General features: G+C 32.8%; 1 protein-coding gene across 2 annotated transcripts in view; it reads left to right on the top strand.

Annotated features, from left to right (window-relative positions):
• LOC129807927 (sodium/potassium-transporting ATPase subunit beta-2) overlaps nt 1-20,708 on the top strand; it is a 56,077-nt gene that overhangs the window by 15,831 nt on the left and 19,538 nt on the right. The window lies entirely within an intron of this gene.

The following is a 20,708-nucleotide window of genomic DNA, read 5'->3' as shown; positions in this document are numbered from 1 at the left end:
GGGCATTTTTCGCCGATTTTTAAATGAAACTGAGCTTTATCGTGACATAATTCTGATTAACAATTGATTTTGTGGAGCTAAATTATATCGTTGAGTATTTAGCCTATAAAATTTGGCAGTAGGGGGAACTGGGGCACTTTTAAAAGTGGGGCATCTTCGAAATTGGGATTTTTCTCCTATGTTTAAGTGGAACTAGGCCATATCATAATGTAATTTAGCTTCTAAATCTGTTTGTGCAGTCAAATTATATCACGATGAGGACGATCAGGCTTGATTTTATTTAAAAATAAGTGAAAAATCCCAATTTCAAAGGTGACTTACTGTCAAAAGTGCCCCATTTCCCCTTAAAGATTTATCCTAAACCATTATAGACTGAAAACTCAGGATCATCGATTTATAGATCTTTTGCATAAATTTCTTTTGCCCAATCCTTCTTTTACTGTCCACTTTTACAGGGTAAATATTCTCGAGGATTAGCTAGAGATTTGGGCCCTAAGGTCCAGTTTCATTTGTAATTGGAAAACCCTATTTTAAAGGTGTCACACGCTATGGTTTCCATTTTTTATGTTTTTAGAAATTTTGATCAGACAATAACATTTGTGTTCAGTAAAATACTATATATAATGGAGCATAGGACATTTAAAATTGATTAGAAATTATATTTTAAATCTAAACATATTTCTTCCATAAGATTTTTATATTATTATTTTAATTGTTATAATTATTTTCTAAAAAGTTTCAAAAAAAAGGGGACAAAATTTTGAAAACTGAACTTTATCAGCCCTTTTGTAAAATTAAGTTCAAAAATTAATTTAATCTTTATCTTTCTGATAAATAAATGTCACAAAATGAATTTGAGTTATTTATAGACAAAGTGAAAGTCACGATCAGGGTATGAAAGAAAAACGAAAATTGATGGCATCCTCTTCAATAAAATTCTGCCTCAGATCAATTGACACAAACAATCAATACGCATTGATATCAATTAGGAAATTCTTCAGCCTCAGAAATTGTGTCTTTTCGTATGGAAATACTCACTTAAATTGATTACTATTCCCTCATCATAGCATCTTTCGGCATTGCTCGTGTAAATGGAGACAAATTGTCTTGTATAATATGCCTCTTGTTTGTAACTTTTGTTGTCTTTCTTTTGCAATCAACAATGTTTTTGCGTGAAGAGTGGAAAATTGATATTTTGCCAAGATATTATATACGTATAAACTGAACCATTTTCGCGTGCTAACATCTGACCCAATTATGAATATTCTCGGTTGCATTTTTTTAATTTTATATCTGTCTGAATACGGTGACGAAGGATGCCATCATCATCAATAAATGTCATATTAGTTGTGCTCAACAATCACGTCAATTTCCTTGGTCTTTTTTTTTTATTCACCATCCTCGTGCCTTAATTGAGTGCCAAACCGACGGAGAAATTGGACGTCCGGACGTTGGGCGAGGGTCAAACGCACAATTACGCCCGCATTGAAGTTTCGAAAAAAGAACAAACCTTTGTATGAGAAAGAGGGTGGTGTACCAAGTCAGAAGAGAACCTAGAACATATAATTGAGGTGGAATTCACTTAATTTGACGACAAGACGAGCACCTGCCGTGCCTGAGACTCTCTCATGACACATTTATTATAAATATTTTAACCCCCTTCACGAAGGCCTCATGCCTCATCCCGCGATACCGCAATAGACGTCATCATGCCACACTGTCACATGACGTCATGCGCACAGACGACGTGAGAGAAAAGAGGCCTATAGAGAGGAAAAGCTGAAGGAAAAGTGCGAAGACGAATGATGAGAAACAGCTATTTGGGGAATGCATATTTGTTGAAAATCATTCATCGCTAGGAGTTACATAGAAGTTCATATTCTTTAGCGAAATCTCCTAGTGATTAGGGTCGAATGCCCCCTGATTCGCTTGGGTATACGTATTTTATAATCAAAATAATTTACGACCATTGACTAGCGTTTTCTAACACGTGTTTGAGATTTCAGGGAGAAAGAATGAGTTGTACTAGGACTATAATACATTGGTTCTCATCGCTAGATTTACAAACATTGGGAACGATTGAAAGGGTGTCGAACGAGCTGAACAAGGCTTATGTAAACGGCTGCCCTAATGCCCAGAAAAGGAAGGGATTTTGCATCGGATAGTGACTATAGAGATGAAAAGTGGATACATAATGGCAATTCTTAGTATATAAAAACGAAATCGTGGTTTAAAGCTCTGTATTTAGTCGGATATTGGGTATAGCGTTATTAGCCATAGGGGAAAGTGCCTATTGCATAGGGTGCAATAATATTTATTGAGAAAGATAGGAAAAATTTAGTTATTAAGAAACTTGGGATAATACTAAGCATGGACACTGGACACTTTCACCTAAATGTCTAAAAGAAACTGTCACTGAAGGTGTCTATCGAGGACAATTGGTGCATTTGAACGAAGCTTTGAAGGAGCAACGGATGTAATACAAGTTACTTACTTACTTGGGTGGTTGCAAAGTCTCTTTTAAGGAATAGGACCTCTCGCACTAACTTCGTCCAGCCTTAACGACTTCTCGTCAACTGCCTCCGGTACCAGTAGCTGCTGCATCTTGCTTTTGCATTTGTATTTTTGTTATTCCCTTGTCTAATCCTCTCTTAAGGGATCAGATCCCTTATTCGTTAACATCGGGTTCCTATATTTCTAATGAGTTTGCTTACCTAATCTTTTATTACTCACCTGAATGTACATATATACTGGGACATTCCAGGCTTCTGATTTGCTTGTAGGTGAATATAGGGAGAAGTGAGGCACATTTGAAAGTGGGGCACCTTTGAAATTGGGATTTTTCAGCTATGTTTAAGTGGAATTAAGCCATATCATAATGTAATTTAGCTTCTCAATATGTTTGTGCACCTAAATTATATCACGATAAGGCTCAATTTTGTTTAAAAATAGGTGAGAAATCCCAATTTCACAGGTGTCCCGCTTTCAAAGGTGCCCCACTTCCTCCTAAGGTATTGACAGGAAGAGGCTATATTTATCGCTTTACCCCGCCGCCCTCTCATTAGTATAATACAAATAAAGAAACAATAGGAACTTATTCACACTCCTATGTAGTTTTATTTCTTGAATTCAGATTTATCATTGTTGCTGCTGCCATAAACAAATTTTGTGTAATCTGTATTCCTGTACCAATACACGGAATTTAGGGAGAAGTGGGTACATTTAAATTGGAGCCTTTAAAATAAACCTATTTCTCCTATTTTAAATGGAAGTCCTGCTTACCACCATACCTATAATTTAGTCCTATAATCCAATTATAAAGTTAAATTAGGTTCTGATAAAACTTAGATCTATTTAAAATTAGGAGGAAAAAGCCCTATTTCAAAGGTCCCCAATCCAAAGGTACCCCACCTCCCCATACGGAAGCAATACTTGAATTTAGGATTCCGGTCAAACCATTTTAAAGCTCATACAAGTCTCCTATAGCTTGATTAAATAAATCTCCAAAAGACTTTAGAAGTGCATAATTACAAAATTATTTCTAAGATTATTATAGTCCAAACTTCCAAAGTGATTTGTCCGGAATTCCGCTTTATTCAGTATTCCAAATTTTGGGTCCAGGTGAAAATCTCGAAAGTCGAAATCACGAACGCAAAAACCCGAAAATCAAAATCCCGAAAGGACCAAAATTTGGAAAGCGAAAATTCCGAATTCGTAATAGTATCATAGTTATTCCCACGATTGGATTCATCTTACTGGAGGCAAAGGGAAATTTTCTATGTTTTGGGAAATTATTCTACACATTATTCTCCATATAATTTCGTCCCTTTCAAAATTTTAACCACTCGGGATTTTGGCTGCCTTCGGCAAATTTTACCTTATGCAGCTCCAATATATTCACAAGAATTGTTTGCTGATACTGATTACAAATTTGTGAAAAATATTATATATGAATAAAGTGAAGCAATAAGAAAATTTGTTAAAAAGCATGAGATCCACTATAAATCCAAATTAACGTTCTTGTCTATATCTTTATACTATACTGATACAGCTTATTAGAGGGGTGAAACTATTAGAGAGATCCTCAAAGAATCTCAAATCTGAAACCAGTTTGTTAAACACTTCATATGATTTTTCTACGAATTTGAAGTTCTATTATAATGTTTTCGGAAAATCTAATTTCAATTCTTCAGTTATAAGTCGAATTTTATTTATCTCAGGCTTAAAATGTGCATAATATCATTCCCTGCAAGTCTTCTAAACCGTCTGAATATGTCAAGGACCTTAGAGGAAATTAAAAAAAAGTATTTTTAAGAGACATTTTAAGTTGTACGTACACTTAAAACACCGAAAATATATAATTTTCAACCCGTTTTTTAATGCGTAATACGTGTGAAATTTCAAATAATTGTATTAGTTTATAAATAAATTTTTCTCAATGTATCCTCTTTCTTTTGATATTTAACATTTATTACAATTTGACCACAAAAGGGTTACAGTGATGATCGAATAATCTGCCAATTGATCAAAAAAGTATAAAATGTGCATGGATATAATAAAAACATTATCGAGAGTATCTTTTAGTTGGGAAAAAGGGAAAATGTATTAAGGAAAATTGATTAGAAAAATTGTTTATATTAACAGCCTTTAGTAAATAAATGTAACTTGATAAATAGGCAAAAATTGGGTAAATATTGAGCTAAACAGTATGAAAAGGTCATGAGCAAATTAATTTTATTTATTCCCAAGTTTATTTCCTAAAATGGCCAATAAGAAGGAGTTGTGTTCTACTTTGTTAGATTAGATTACATAACTCTTAAATGAATTCTTGCCATCATTCAGAATGCTCTAACAGCATTCAAAGTATTTCAAAATTGCACGGTAATTTGTCATATTCTTCTGTCTTTATTTTATTTGAATTAATCTATCGCTTTCTAATTTTAATCCATGTGCGCCATTTATAAGACATTTCCTCTTCATTATTGACGCGAAAAATTCCATTGAATCCTACGTCCATATTTCTTGTCATTTCCACGATAAAACCAATAAATTCTTTTCCAATCTTCTAAAGATTGGTAGAAAACCATATATATATGGTATATATGTAATATAAAAAGTCCGTAATAGAGAAGAAAATTTTATCAGAAAATTCCATCACAATATTTTCTCATTTCCTCGAAAAGAGTTTAAAAATAAAATCAATGTTCTGTTGGGGATTGAGAATATACCAACCCCAACCATTGTCAATAACTATCGATGGCCACTTCAAATGCAGACTGTCCTAAATATTGATATTATTATCTGGGGATTTTGAGCATTTCAAATAAATGATTTAATCACAAAATCAAATGCATACTTATTAATTAAATGAAATATAATAATGAACTAATACCGATAAATATTGTTTTCTGGATAAATTAGGAAGATAAACTGTATATTCTGGTAATCTATCTCATATTTTATTATGTAATTTAACCCGTCCAGTTAAGTAGCGTTTGTTTTTGGTGTGTTCTATATTATGGGTTATGGAGATTTGTGTTAGCACCATGTGTTGGAATTTGAACTTTCAAAACGATTTCATATTTATAAAAACTAATGTATTTATACATTTTTTGAGTATTCATTTTTTAGTAATAAGCTTCCATGTACTGTACCGATCGCTAAAACAATACAGAATAAATTTTATTTTGCACTGTTGATTTATCGATCGACTTTGTCTATTGACTTTCTGTAAGATATTTGAAGGAAATGGCGAGCAATAAATTTTCAAAGCTCTTTGAAGCTAAGTTAAATAAAAATAATATTTAGATAAGTTTTAGTAAAAATTTGTTAAATTAGAATAAGTATTTGGTATTGCATTTGAAAAATTGTTCCCCGTACCTGTTTAAAACAGATTTTACAAAAAATGGCCCTAAAACACTGCACTGTTGCTTTAGAAGAAAACAAGTAACTAAAAATAGCTTTTTTCTAATACTCTTATAAACCGGAAATACATAGTACTATTTCTAGCAGACACATATTTGTCGCTTTCATTAGCCATGGCTTATTCGTTTGGAACAACATTAATCAACATCAATCTTGCTAACCTATGGTTACAATAACATCAATTAGTATTAAAACCGTAAAATTTAGCGCCGGATAAGAGAAGAGTATTAAAACCGTAAATAAACTACTAAAGCGAGTTTGTTTTTGAAATAAACCAAAAACACGGTTTTAGTGAAGTCTAGAGAAATCCTTGACTCAACCTTTCAAGCTGAAACTGTTTTTATAATCTTAAATTTAAACACTTTAGGTTACAAAGAGATTTTACACTAAACATAAGGTGATTTAAAATGGTTTACATTTAGGGCATTTACGAATTCAGTCTAAAATCGTAAAGAACAAAAGAACCCAAGCCCCATAAGCACTAACATATTAAATCTACCAACTTGCAGAATGTTACCATAAATAGTCAGAGAATTGTTCCGCTTAAACTTGGCCGAAAAGTCGGGTGAAGAAGTTTCATGTAGCACATTTTTCTCCCATCTTAATCAGCTTTCTCTCCTTCGTCTACAATGCTGACTGAACTCTGACATTTTCCTCCCTACAACCCCCTTATCCCCTCAAATGGCAATAAACTCAGCTGTATATTTGAGACTGTGTGCCTCTTGGTGGAAATTCACCCTCTTTCTGCCACAACAGTTTCTAAATTAGAGGCTTTTATATCACATTAGGACTCTTTTGCTTTTCCATAATACTTGCAAAAATTTATTCCGGCAAATCCGTGTGAATAGAATATAAAAACTGGAAGGAATGATGCGATAGAGGAATACAATTGAATATTTATGTTCTGGTGAAAGAATAATTGAGGAGGAAATTCAACCATTAATTTTAATTAAAGTGGCTAACAATCCCTCATTTGGGCTCCACTTTCAGGATATTCTCAATTTTTTGGGGTAGTATGCGAATCTTTTTGGTCTACTTTTTATGCAAATTAGGATGTCCTATGTGTCCTATGTTATTAAAATAATCCAAATTTTTCTAAGAGGGGTTCTGGTTATGCACAATAATCTTCTGCGCCAAAATAATACTCCCTCTACTCCAAAAAAAAGTGTACGTTTGCTAGTACACACAAAAAAATATTTTGTAAAAATGTTCGAAAATGTTTGTGAATTCCTATGGGGGAGTTACAAAATGCTCGTGAATCGTATAACCCACAAACATGTTCGTAAAAGTTTGTACATCTTTTCACAAACATTGTTCGTAACATGATCATTTGACGAGCATTTTTTGTACTTTTACAAACATTTGTTCGTAAATGTTCGTAAACACACAAAAAATGTTCGTAAAATCTTGTCATTTGTTCGTAAATTTTTGTAAAATGTTCGACAGATAAACAAACATTTACGAACAAATGACAAAATTTTACGAACATTTTTGTGTGTTTACGAACATTTACGAACAAATGTTTGTAAAAGTACAAAAAAATGTTCGTCAAATGATCATGTTACTAACAATGTTTGTGAAAAAAGTACAAACTTTTACGAACTTGTTTGTGGATTATACGATTCACGAGCATTTTGTAACTGCCCCATAGGAATTCACAAAAATTTACGAACATTTTTACAAATTTTTTTTTTCTGTGTAGGGGAAAGCGCGCTACCTAAGGACGACTCAAGCTTCGGACAATTAAATTTTTTCTCTATGCTTCATATGAATTTCACCCATAGCGCTTTTCTGAAAATTTGAGGCATTGGACTAGCTATTAAAATGTAATATTATGATGGTCTAAATTCATTTATTATGATTAGAATATTTATTATTACGTATTATTTAATTTATAACACATTGAAAAAAAAATGATTTGTGCGAAACATAAATCGTCCGAAGGTAGCGCGATTTCTCCTACATTTTGTATGATAAGATGTATGATTTTTTTTTTTTGGAACAGAGGGAGAAGAGAATTCTTAAACATTTTCTTCAGTGAAAAATAGTTTTTTACTTTTTTTCAATTCTACAGCATCCTTAAAACTATTTAAAAAATCATATAGGGGAAGGCTTTTAGTCTTCTAATGTCAATAGAAATGACAGTATTTCAATTTTTTTATATTCATAATTATTTTAAACGGAAACTGTTGAATTTTAAAATTTGATATAAAGAAATTGTAAAATATAGTGACTCATTTATCTTTTAGATTTAAAATGCATGTTTTAACTGTGATATTCAAATTATAGAATAATGAATAAATGCACGAGACATTGTCTCGCCAGCCGCCCACTCTCGTGTGATTCACCCAAAAGATAAAATAGTCACTACAGGAACTTGAGGGTGTGTTCAGTGCTGGGATGGAAGTGTCAGATAGAAAAAAAAGAGAAACTGAAATGACATTCATGGTGAGAGTATATCATTTATGTATTCTGTACACGCGTATTCTCTTTCGCCAGGTCGTATCTCCATCAAATACAGCAAAACGGAAAAGTATATATTATTTCTTGCTGTCTTATGAGATGATTTTGGTTGGAAGGGGAAAATTGGTGTGAAAGCTTCTGAAAGCTTCGTCTTGTTGCTATGCCAAATTTAGGAGCTGAGTTCTAGCAATCCCATCTATTTTCGAGTCTTTTTTTTCATTTTCACCCTTATAACCCAAATATTACAAAATGTCTTATTCTTTCTCTCTTTCCATGTCAATTAAATGAGCTAAGCATATGGAAAAGACGAGAACCAGAACTATCTCCGTGTATAATCATTTTAACCCCAAAATCTTCCACTATGATAGGGGTTATATCCTTCGTCTATAATTTTTGTAAGGGAACTCCAAGAAAGAAAAGCAACAGTGAGGGTTTGTCTACGTCGATGAGGGCGAATACTCTCTGTCATATTCAAGGTGTGTTCAAATTTAACAGGTGTATAACACCCAATTCTTTCTCCTTAAAGCACCTGAGCCATCCAACCCTCAGGGCTTTGTCTGAGGCCCACATTCGTCAAAGCTATTCAAATTGTTGCGTGCTAACAACTCTCAAACTCAACGGAAAATATCAACATTGCACAATGAGAGTCTATTTTTCATTTATTGCTCACACCCTCAGGGTTGGGTGCCGGAGCTTTTCACGATTCAACAGAGTTGAAATTCCAAAAACCAATTACGAAAATAGGACTTTGCAAATACATATACAATGCAATAGGGTTTGTTTGCCGTATATGGCGATAATAGTCCGAGTATCAAGTCACTTATATGTTTATACGAATATATAGATTGCCATTGCATTGTGTTTTATATATAAAATACCTATTTAATTTAATTAAGTCGATTAAGTAATCCTATGGACAGATTTTGTTCAACTAGCGCCAACTAGAAAAGTGGAAAGATGTGAAAGTGTTATTTTGACCCTACTATTGACATACTTATATTCTGGTTCACTTATTAAATCTTTTTTTTATAGCAAATTATATAACAAATTTAAAGTATCTGTTATTTTTTTTAACATATTTGCAATTCCCACTATTTTATTATTTATATATTTATTATATTACGGAAAACATACAAATTGATTAGGAAAGACACTTATCAGTCAGATAAAAATAAAGTCTGTCCTGATTCCTTATGAAAAACTTTAAAACTGAAACAGTTGTGATACATATAAAATTACCAACACTGAGAGAAATCCGAAAAAGTTAAAATAACATTCCGGAAATGTTACTTTTACCCTGCAGTATTGATCCAAAATCGGTGTAAATATTACCCTTTTAAGGTGTATTAGGGGTTAAAAGGATCCTTTTCATGTTAATTTTACCCTTAAAAAGGTGTAAAATTAACATTAAAAAATGTTGACATATTTTTACACCTAAAAAGTGTTAAAGTTATGAGAAAAAAAGGTAATCGCACCCCCGTTTTTTCTCAGTGTATGATCAATATTCTGTAAATCCTTACATTGATGATAGTTTCCTATCTAAAGAAATTCTGAAGAAATTAGTCAAAATACCATTAAAGCATAAAGAAAGGCTAAAGATTCAAATTACACAAACAATTAATGCCAATTTCAATTTATTAATATTTAATGCTTTAGAGCAGGTGTTTTTAAAAGTCATAAAATATATGTATAAAAATATAAACATTTGTTAGAGTGCAATGTTTATGTCCATTGCCATCTGAGCGTTGGTGAGCCAAACGGTGAAAATATTCTTTTTCAGGTTCCTTAAGTGTCATCAGTAGGGGAGACTGGGGCAAAAAGTCACAAATCGAAAATTTCAAAATTAAATATCTTCCAAGATAAATAAGATAGCGGCTTAAAATTTCTTAGAATTTATTTTCTTAGCGGTTTCTTAGAATTCGAACAAGGAATTTAGAAAATAAAAAATATCGAAATTTTTAGCCCTATTTTTGAAATATTTTCCTTGAAGAATATATCAATTATTACCTACTGATTATTCAAAATTTATGAACTTGTGGTTATTTCCTAAATGATTTGGATTCATTGAATACGAAGTCGCTATCTATTTTATAATTTTACAAAGATTCTTTTCTCAAGAAATCTTTTTATTAAAAACAAGCACTTTGGGGTAAAAAGTAACAAAAGGTATGGAGCAAAAAGTAAGAAAAACCGAAGCAATTTCTGATGTCTCATGGCGAAAAGAAACGTCATTATCATGTGTCGCCTCTTGTTGTTTGCATTGGTCAAACGATTTGCAGTCTCTTGTGTGTTCTTTCTATAATAGCTTGAAAAGCGTTTTTCTTGTTCAGATAGAGAAAACGGTGTTTTGCAAAGTTGTAGAGGAATAAATTTCCTATGAAAATATGTCATCTAGGTATTTTTTTTTAATTTACGGAAGACCGTAACAAAACGATTCAAAATGTGATAATATCCCATGCCTGATACTATTTGCCCTATAGGGTGGAATAACCGGCTATCGCCATGTTAATGAAAAAATTAAATTCATTTAGTCATAACTTTTGAATCCTTGTTACAAGATAAGTCAAATTTGACACAAAGTTACTTAGATGTATTGGCTCTAGATACGTGAAAACAATAATCCTAGAACATAACGCTGGACTACTTAAAAAACTGATTTTTATTAATAATGCAAAAATAACCATTTCGTCGCCACTTTTTACCACTTTTCGCCAGTTTTGTAAAATTTGTAACCACTTCTCGCCACCCACTTGAAAAGAACCACACTCGGTTATTTTAGGCAATGCTATGAAAAGAATACATTCCCCATTTCTCTTTCCTTGTGATCACTTTATTATTACTCTCTTTAAATGATTTTTCTTCACTTTTATTTGAGAAATCAAATTATGGGGCTTTTGCAGAAAGTAAACAATGCAGATTTGACAACTGAGAATGTACGAAGTGAAGTTAGCGTCGCCTATTGAAAAGATATGGCGACAGGTGGTAAAATCAATTCCAGAATATTACCACTTCTCGCCATGCCTCATTTTTATACAAAAATAATATAAAATGAAATATTAATTGACTAAATACAAATATTATGTATTCCACAAGTGCAATTAAATATTCAATAGACAAATTATTTACCCAAATAGGTATTTTTGGCCTGATGAAAATTTGACGACACTTAGTACATTTGGTAAGAGATGTTGGATTCGATGCACTTGCTTAAAATATTGCTCTAAAAAGTGATCAAAATCGTGAATCCAAAATGAATAATTATTATTTTTCGATTCTATGCGTAGAAGCAGAAACAATACAAAAAAATTGCGACTCATTTATTTCATAAATTGCGAAAAATAGCGATTTCAATGTAAGTGGCGAGAAGTGGGGCACTGGCGAGAAGTGGTGATTCCACCCTCATTTTCGAGAATGGTCACAAGATCACCTTTCAGAAAACGGCTCGATAAATGTATTTCCTTACAAAAATAAAGGAAAATGACTTTCGCATGTAGAGCGGTAAATTTCCTATAGAACTGCGTTAATTAGAAATTTCTGGGGCGCTCGGGTAGTTTCTAAAAAAAATCCGTTTTGTGATTTTTTGCCCCAGTCTCCCCTATCGTGTGAAAAAAAAACAAGGCTGTTGTCTTTCTATCTGACTAAGAACAGCTTAGTAAATAAAATTTAATTTGACAATATCGATTGGCAATATTCTAAGAATATTGTTTAATTGAATAATAAGAAATATTCTATAGAAATTTCCAACTCTGATATTTCAATTGAACACTTCTGTTATTGTTATCTAAAGGGATCATGGTGAGAAAATTTGCCACGCCTTTTCTTCGACAGTAAATATTTAAATGAGTAATTATTATTTCGGAAATATTGAATAAGACGAAGGCTTGGAGGAAGGAGAAAGGTCAAATGGAAATATTCATGGGCTCTTCCGGTGAGTGAGGAAAATTGTTCAGTGGGGTGTGGGTCACTCATAATCACGATGGTGATGAAAAGTTACGATAAAAGGCTTCGGTGCCAAATCATTGTCTATTCAATTTATAGTAGCTAAAAAATAATATATTAAATTCTGTTAGGAAGATGGCGCTGTAGATGCAAAAAAAAGCCTGCGAGAATTGTTGATTACATTGCATTATGTTTTGATTTAGATAGCAGCTGACGTCATGCACTCTATCAGAAATGGAATTTAATGAACATAGTGGAATAATTAATAGAATTGTTCAATGTCAGTGACACGTAACGTATTCTGGCAGAAGAGGTGCATTTGACATCGATATTTCATTTGTGGCATCTCCTACTGGTGGGCTTTTCATTACATAAAATGGGTAATTCAATAAACCCTGTCTCCAGCGTAGCTTCTATCCAACATGATTTGATTAATGAAGCAAAATTGTATCACTCGAAAATATCTCCTCTCTCCTCATACTCACTGTGTTTGATTGAATGTCTCCAATGTCTCACATGGAATGCGATTTATTGAACATTGCTAATGTGTCAAGTAAATGGCGCTTCTGGGCCACTGAGCATTCCCCTGTTCAGCGATATCGGGAACAGAATTGAATTTTGATCGCTGAGGTAATCAATATTAACATGCTTATGCTCTTCGAACAACCCTCCATAAATGAAAGGGTTGAAGCAAAATAATATCAAGTGCTTTTTTTTCTCGGCATTATTTTTTCCTCTTTCACCTTGATCAATCATATGACATTGCTATTTATAAATCAATAGCTCTCACATCTTGTGTCTCTTGTCTCCATCAGGCCTCATGAATTCTATATGAGGGGACATTTTTCCACAATAAGAATTCAACCCATGCTTCCTTCCTGTCTCATTTGGAAATAGAGATAGAGAATTTAGGTGAAATTCAGAGTGAATTCATGGTAGTGTCCCCCCTCAATAATTTTCACGTCGGAAATGATAAAATTTCTCCAACCCCATTCGGAAACATTACCCCAAAACGAACATTTGAAACTGAGAATTTTAGTCTCATGGGAAATAAAGAAATAAATGAAACTTTCACAAAACACCGTGGTATTTTCAAAGTTTTAAGAGCTTTCGAGAATAATTTGTTTTAAAGATACATTGAATAGGTCATGTTGTTTTGTCGAATAATAAATATGGGACTGGATAGCTTTTAGCTAATTGGTTGAATTTGAAATGAATAAAATATGAGTTTTTAATTTAATAATACAGATGAGGTAGGAGTCAAAACAAAGAGGCTTGAGATAATGTGTCCTTGTTGGATGGTTTACACAATTCCATAAGTCGATATCTCTTACCGTTTGGGCTTCAGGAAATTTATGTACAGGGCTTCTAATTAAAGAGCGTAAGGCCATAGTCTGGCAGTTTGGGATAAATCTTAACTGAGAAATATTACAGGCTAAATATTCTCGATGATCAAACTGAGACTGTTGGGATCCATACCCTTTTATCACAATTGTTTATCAGACTTGTGTCTTTGAATCACTTAATTATTTAGAATTTGATTTATTTATTGATAAAAAAGGCAATTTTGGCCCGCAAAAATAGTTTTAAATTGCCTTTATATCCATTATATAATTTTTGTTTCATCTGCATTTTCACAACCTTTCGAAAAATGATTTTTATTGCTCGAACTCAAAGGGAGAGCAATCAATCCCTTTTTTAACTTATGACACGACGCTAGAGGCCAAACGGTTGGAGATATCGACTTCCGGTCTTCAACGACCCCCCCTTCCGTAAGTCAACATTATCTAGGACATTTTCATTTATTCTCCCACATCTCCTCCTTCCCCATCGAAAAACGGCTCCTAGATTTTTTTTCATTTTCGAATATGTTTTGGAGGTAGTCAAGGGGAATATTTCCTCCTTGGACATCTATGTTCGAAAAATATTTCGATATCGAATTTTGAAGGTCAAAGTTTAACCACATTAAAGGGCCTTATTTTAAACGATTTACTTTAATTTGGAGTTGGTTGAAAAATCTTGTAATTTCCAATTCGGCTGCATCAGACTTAATCGGTAATGTACCCGTAAATGATATTCATTTCTCGGATTTACATTTTTAATTGTCCGTATGCTTGTTACTCATGCTCAAATATTCTAAAATCTATTTATCTTAAGCAATTTCTTATTTCGGAATGGGTTTTTAATATATTCATCAATTTTATCGGTAGGAAATCGATATTCACTATGAAGATCACAATGAACATCAGTAAAATCTATAGAATATTTGATCAGTATACACTTCAAGTAAAACATCTCTGATATATTTTGATGAAGTTTATAACATCAATAATATCACAACAATAATAGAGAATTTTCATGTCTATATACATATATTTTATGAGCCAGTCAATTTGTTTAAAACTTTAACTTGAATGAAAGATTTGAATCATTTGCCAACCTCCCATTCATTGAGGAACAGCAATGAGTTTTATTTGTTTATAGAGTTAATAGAAATTATAAACTTATTTCAATTGTATAATAAAGTAAGTCTAAACTTAAAATCAATATTACTAATGTTTATTTATAATTTGTCTTCGAAAATTGCATTCAAAAGGTTAAAATTAACCATATCAAATTGCGAAATTTTGCCTTAACGTATTTATGTAAACGTAATTGAGCCAATGAATTCTGGAATTGATTTTAGATCGTTACGTATTTTAGGATTGTGCACTAGAACATCCAATATTTGACGAAATACAATAATAATTGTATGTAATGTCCTTATAAACATTGTTGGCATCCATCTATCCTCATTCTATTCCGATTCCACTTGAAATGAATATGATATGTAAATTGTATTTTACCTCAATTTTAATTAGTTTGGTCAAACACATTTAAATTTATATTGGCATAATCGAATTATCTGTTTTAGCCTATCAAACTAATAGTTTAATTTTAACGTTTCCTGCAGAAAATGTTATTTTATAGATTTATTGATGATTTGATGATTTAAATTGTTTTGTAAAGCAAATTGAGTTTGAGTACTATGCAAAATTGTTTCTACAAACTTGTTTTGTATGTAGGGGAATGTAGGTATGGTTCGCACAGAGTGAACCTTCAAACGATGTGAATTTTGTCTTTGTTTGCAAAGAGCTGACTTACTATTTCTCATCGTGTCTTATGAGCTTAATAATTATTTATTTTATGGCTAAAAAATGACGAACTAGCTCCTTGTAAACAAAGATAAAATTTGCGTTGTTTCAAGGTTCACTCTGTGCGAACCATGCCAACATTCCCCTATTAGGCTCATAAAATTTGATATTTGACATTTCGCAATAACTAATGAAAAATATTTGGTGAAAACAAAGTCACCAGTTCAGACTAAGAATTCAGGCACTGCTAAAAAATTATTTGTCGATAAAATTGTATGACAAAACAAGGTTTAAACTTTAAAGTCGTAAATATAAGGTATATTTTCGTAAGTAAATAGTAAAAGTTTTTCAATAAAACTGCAACAATAACCGAAATTAACCGATAGAAATACATACGAGATTTTTCTCGTCTGATTGCAGTTTTATTCTATTTTTATAACTATAATAATTAAGTAAATCAGAAGATATAATACACAAATATTAAATAACAAGTTCTCTCTAATGGCCTCTACATACGAGAGAAATGTATGTCCATATTGAAGTAAATTCTCTACGCTTGTGAAGGAAAGCTTTTAAGTATGGACATATTCTTCTCTGGTGTGTAACACTATAAACACTATAAAATATTTTTAAAAATAAATTTATAGATTTTCGATAGTATAATTGTATATTTCTATTAAAACATTCTCTTTCTATAATTGAGGAATGTTTGGTTTTATTAAAAATTACGCATAGCGATATGTAAGGTATTATTGTGCTATTCCAATGAAAAAATGAACATGTTTTCTTAGCACTTTACTGTTCTCGAGTGCTCTGCATTATCGACTTTTCTATGTTTTGGTTCCAGTCTCGACTCTCTGCCTAGTCCACGACACGGTCCAGAACCACTAAATAGTCATGACAGGAATCATTTCGAAAAAAAATCGATTACGTAGAAGAACTTGAGAACAGTAAAGTTCTAAATAAAACATGTTCATTTCTTATTGGAATAGAATCATTATCCAGAATTCTGTAACCACTCAACAAATGAATGAAAATATACCGTCGTTGCGGGTGACTTTGCACGTTTTTTCGCTATTTTTCAACTTTGCTCTCTAAAAGTGGATAGTTAAAGTGAAGGGAGGGGGGTTTTTGAGTAAAATTATTTGTATTCAGTTATTAATGAATGGATTTTGTGCCACTAGCATTAATTTTATAAAATTTTACTATGTTTAAAAAAATCAAGAAAAAAGGCTTGCACTGGGTATAAGGTGCGGGTGACTTTGCACTTTTTAATAAATACTAAAAAATCAACAATTTCTGATAATAAACGACAATGAAGATCTTTACATCTAAGGGTAATATGCACGAGATCTACAAGATGACATGATCGCCATCTTGATTTGACGTTTCCGTCCGCCATTTTGAATAACTGTCAAAACCTAAAACTGGCCCGATTGAGTTGAAATTTTAGTATGTTCTAGCTGATGTCAAGACCTTTTCAGAACGTATCTATGTTCTGGTCTACGTCAAGTATTTACCTTGATACAGAGGCTCAAATTTTAAAATTTTGAAATCATCATATTTTGGCGATCTTTATTTACTAATCCTTAATTTTAAAATCTAAATGAAATGCCTCAGTAACAATCGTAGTAATCGCTTGACCTAGGTCGGATGTTATATATGTTCTGAAAAGGTTTTGACATCAGCTAGAACATACTAAAATTTCAGTTCAATCGGACCAGTTTTAGGTTTTGACAGTTATTCAAAATGGCGGACAGAAACGTCAAACCAAGATGGCGACCACACCATCTTGTAGGTCTCGGTCACTTTATCTTAAATTATCAAAAAATTGGATAATTTTTAGCCAAATACTTTTATAATAAAGCTTTAGAAAGACCATTACATGCAATTTTATAACATAAATCATGCGTTCTTAGAAAGGTAATAGGGAAAAAAAATATTTTAATAAAAATAATCAACAAAATCGAAGTGGATTATTCTAACCAGATAAATTTAGAATAGATTTGGGCAATTTACTACTCTGAAATCGATTTTAAAATTGCACCTTCAGATAACTTTTTCACGGAGCCGTTTTTTGACAAAATACCTATATTAGCATTTCATTGACTATTACTGAAACCACAAGAATCCTTTTGAGGATCATTGTACCTTACTTGGTACTTAACATATCCCTATATACTTTGACATGGTAGACCGGATCGGCGAAGACTATCAATAAGTGATAGAATTGTTCAAAGTCTCACGAACAGCAGAGTGCAAAGTCACCCCCCGAGTGCAAAGTCACCCGCAACGACGGTACTTAAACTTTTCAACTACAAAAAATATTACACTACGACTGAAAATCTGTTCTGGAGAACTTTCTGAAGAAATTTTATCAGTAAATTTGTAAATTTTTAAAAACTTTCGTCAGAACGTTTTGCAGAAGTTTTACGTTATTTAAAAAAGCAGAAATCTCAAGGAGAAAATTACGAAAATTGTTTTTCTAAATGTTTTATAAATCTGCAATTTTATATTCATTGTATTAAATGCTTTAAAGAGAAGTATTGTCAGATTTACGTAAATAGAAATACCTGGTGTGTAGGTAAATTTAATGACGTTAATGCCACTGTTTTTTCGCTTTTCTCAAACTTTTCAGGAGACCTTTATTCTTTTTCTTTTTAGCGAAAACTGAACCTTCGAAAAGATAATTTGAATTATAAATCCTAAAAACTAAATTCGATTAAAGCCTACTTCCTGTCCTCTCAAAAGCTTTTGAATTTATTCTACACGAACAAATTTCGCAACATCTGACCGCAAATGAACTCCTCTGTGCCTTTCAGTCGGGTTTCCGTAAAGGTCACAGTACTACTTCTGCCCTTCTCAAGGTAAACCATGACATCTCTTCAGCTATCGATCGTGGTCGTTTTGCGATTCTAGTTCTTCTAGATTTCACTAAGGCCTTTGATAGCCTTCCTCACGACCTTCTTTGCTACAAGTTGTGTAGTCTCTTCAAATTTTCTTCGTCTGCAATAGCCCTCATTCGATCATACTTCTCTGGTAGATCACATGTCATCAAATTTGGTGATGAAACTTCACCACCTGCATTCTTAAGTAAGGGCATTGCTCAGGGTTCAATTCTTGGCCCTCTGATGTTCTCTCTCTTTATAAATGATTTACCTTCAGTCTTGTTAAATTGCCTATTTCATCTTTATGCAGATGACCTTCAAATCTATGTGGATGGTGATCCTACTAATCCACAGGGTGCCTTCGATCTTATGAACTCTAATCTTTCCAAAATTGAGCACTGGGCGTTGCTGAATGGTTTGCTTCTAAACCCTAAAAAGTCCCAAGCTATCATCATTTATAAGAAAACCCCTTCATTTGATTTCTTTCCTCTACTCCTACACGGAGATATTATTCCCATCGTAGATCAGGTTAAAAACCTTGGAATAATCTTCAATTCTACGCTATCTTGGTCAGACCATGCTACTTCAATTTGCCGAAAGGTCAACTACTCCTTGTATACCCTTAGGCGCTTCCGGGACATCACACCTTATGACACTCGCTTGCTCCTCGCGCGAGCGCTTCTTCTTCCTTTCTTTACTTACGGAGCAGAGCTTTTCTTTGCGGCGGATAGTGACACCATTCGTCGTTTAACTGTCTCTTTCAATAATTGTGTCAGGTATATCTGTGGCTTAAATCGCCGGGACCACATCACTCCCCATAGAAATGTATTTATCGGCTGTGACCTTATTTCTCATTTGAACTCAAGAGCCGTGCTCTTTTTGTTTCATTTGCTGATTTTTGGGTGTCCTCAGTACCTGTCGGGTCTTCTGGTGAGGGGGGGTTCGGCCAGGGTTCGGGGACTCATAGTGCCTAAGGTCAGGAGTGATTGTCTGTACCGGTCACTCTTTGTAAAGGGTGTTGTGCTCTACAACGCAATTCCCAGTGACATACGTAGGTCCGCGGATGGAATTCGGCGGTTTTTTTCGAATACAGGCTGAGTGAATCTTAAAGAGGCATCTTTTCATCTTATCTTTTTTTCTCTTCTTTTTTCCACCTTTGTTTTTTTCTCTTTAACTCTGTGTTCTTTTGTTATTTAATTTTAATTTTCTTTCTCTTTATCACAATTGTAAGAGGGACGAACCCTATTTTGTGATTAAATAAATATACTATACTATACTATACTATTAACTAATACAAGCAAATTTCAGAAAAGAGGGACTTTTGTTTTAGAAATATTACGATGTACAAAGAATATTTCCCTAATGAGTTATCCTACTGTGCTGGACACACTTACGGCTTAAGCCGAGAGGCGGCTTAATGTAATTATAAATCAAAATAATTATTAGATTATATTTCCATCAGTTTCTGACTATCCATCTTTCGGATCAAGACGTGAAATAGCTTACTTAGTGGGAAATTAATGGGAATTTAGACAAATCATTATTTTGATTTCAATTACATTAAGTCGTCTCTCGGCTTAAGTCGCAAGTGTGTTCAACACATAATGCTACTAGATACGTGCTTCTAAGTCCCTAAAACATTTTAGTCCCATCGTGTTATCTGTTTTTTTAGAACTTCCAAGCATTCATAGGGTTCTAAAGTTATGGTATTAGACATTTTATCACCTGTTGATAAGGCTTAAATAAAGCTAAGCAGGATTTTTAGTTTCTGTTGCTTAGTATTTTGTTCATATAACTCTTCTCTGATTCAGTTTAGTTAGTAGAGATCTCTCGAAGACCCCAAGATGCTACACAACACCGTTTGGCTTCTATTAATCGATGCAAGACAAAGAGACGAATTCTTCAAGCTCAAAATTTTAGAATGACAATATCTATTCAGAATTTAAATGTAATGTAGTAGGAGTGATAAGAAAGCCGTTTTGCTATTTCAAAATCTATGGTATAAATTGTTGTTTTCTAAATTGCATTTTCATCGATATCTATGAAAAGAATAAGGAAAAATTATGGTTTAATATCTGAACTTGTTTTCCAATTTAGTTTTCACATAAATTTCGCAGTTTCATGTGGAAAATTCCTCAATGAAGTATACCTTGTATACGCTAACACATGTGTTTTCTAATTACACTTGTGCATAATTAACATTTTCATTGTTTAGATAGCTCAGTGAATTGCCCCGATAAACCCCATTTATTGATTATTGCAAGAGTTCTGTTTATTTCCTCTTGTCGCATTTTCGGGCTATTATTGGATATTTTTTGGGGCTTTCAATCGGCCCCAAAATGTAACAAAGCTTATTCAC

This window comes from Phlebotomus papatasi, chromosome 3, assembly GCF_024763615.1.
Source record: "Phlebotomus papatasi isolate M1 chromosome 3, Ppap_2.1, whole genome shotgun sequence".
NCBI classification, from domain to species: Eukaryota; Metazoa; Arthropoda; class Insecta; order Diptera; family Psychodidae; genus Phlebotomus; species Phlebotomus papatasi.
The sequence above is the reverse complement of the archived record's forward strand: the minus strand, read 5'-3'. Positions and strand labels throughout refer to the sequence as shown.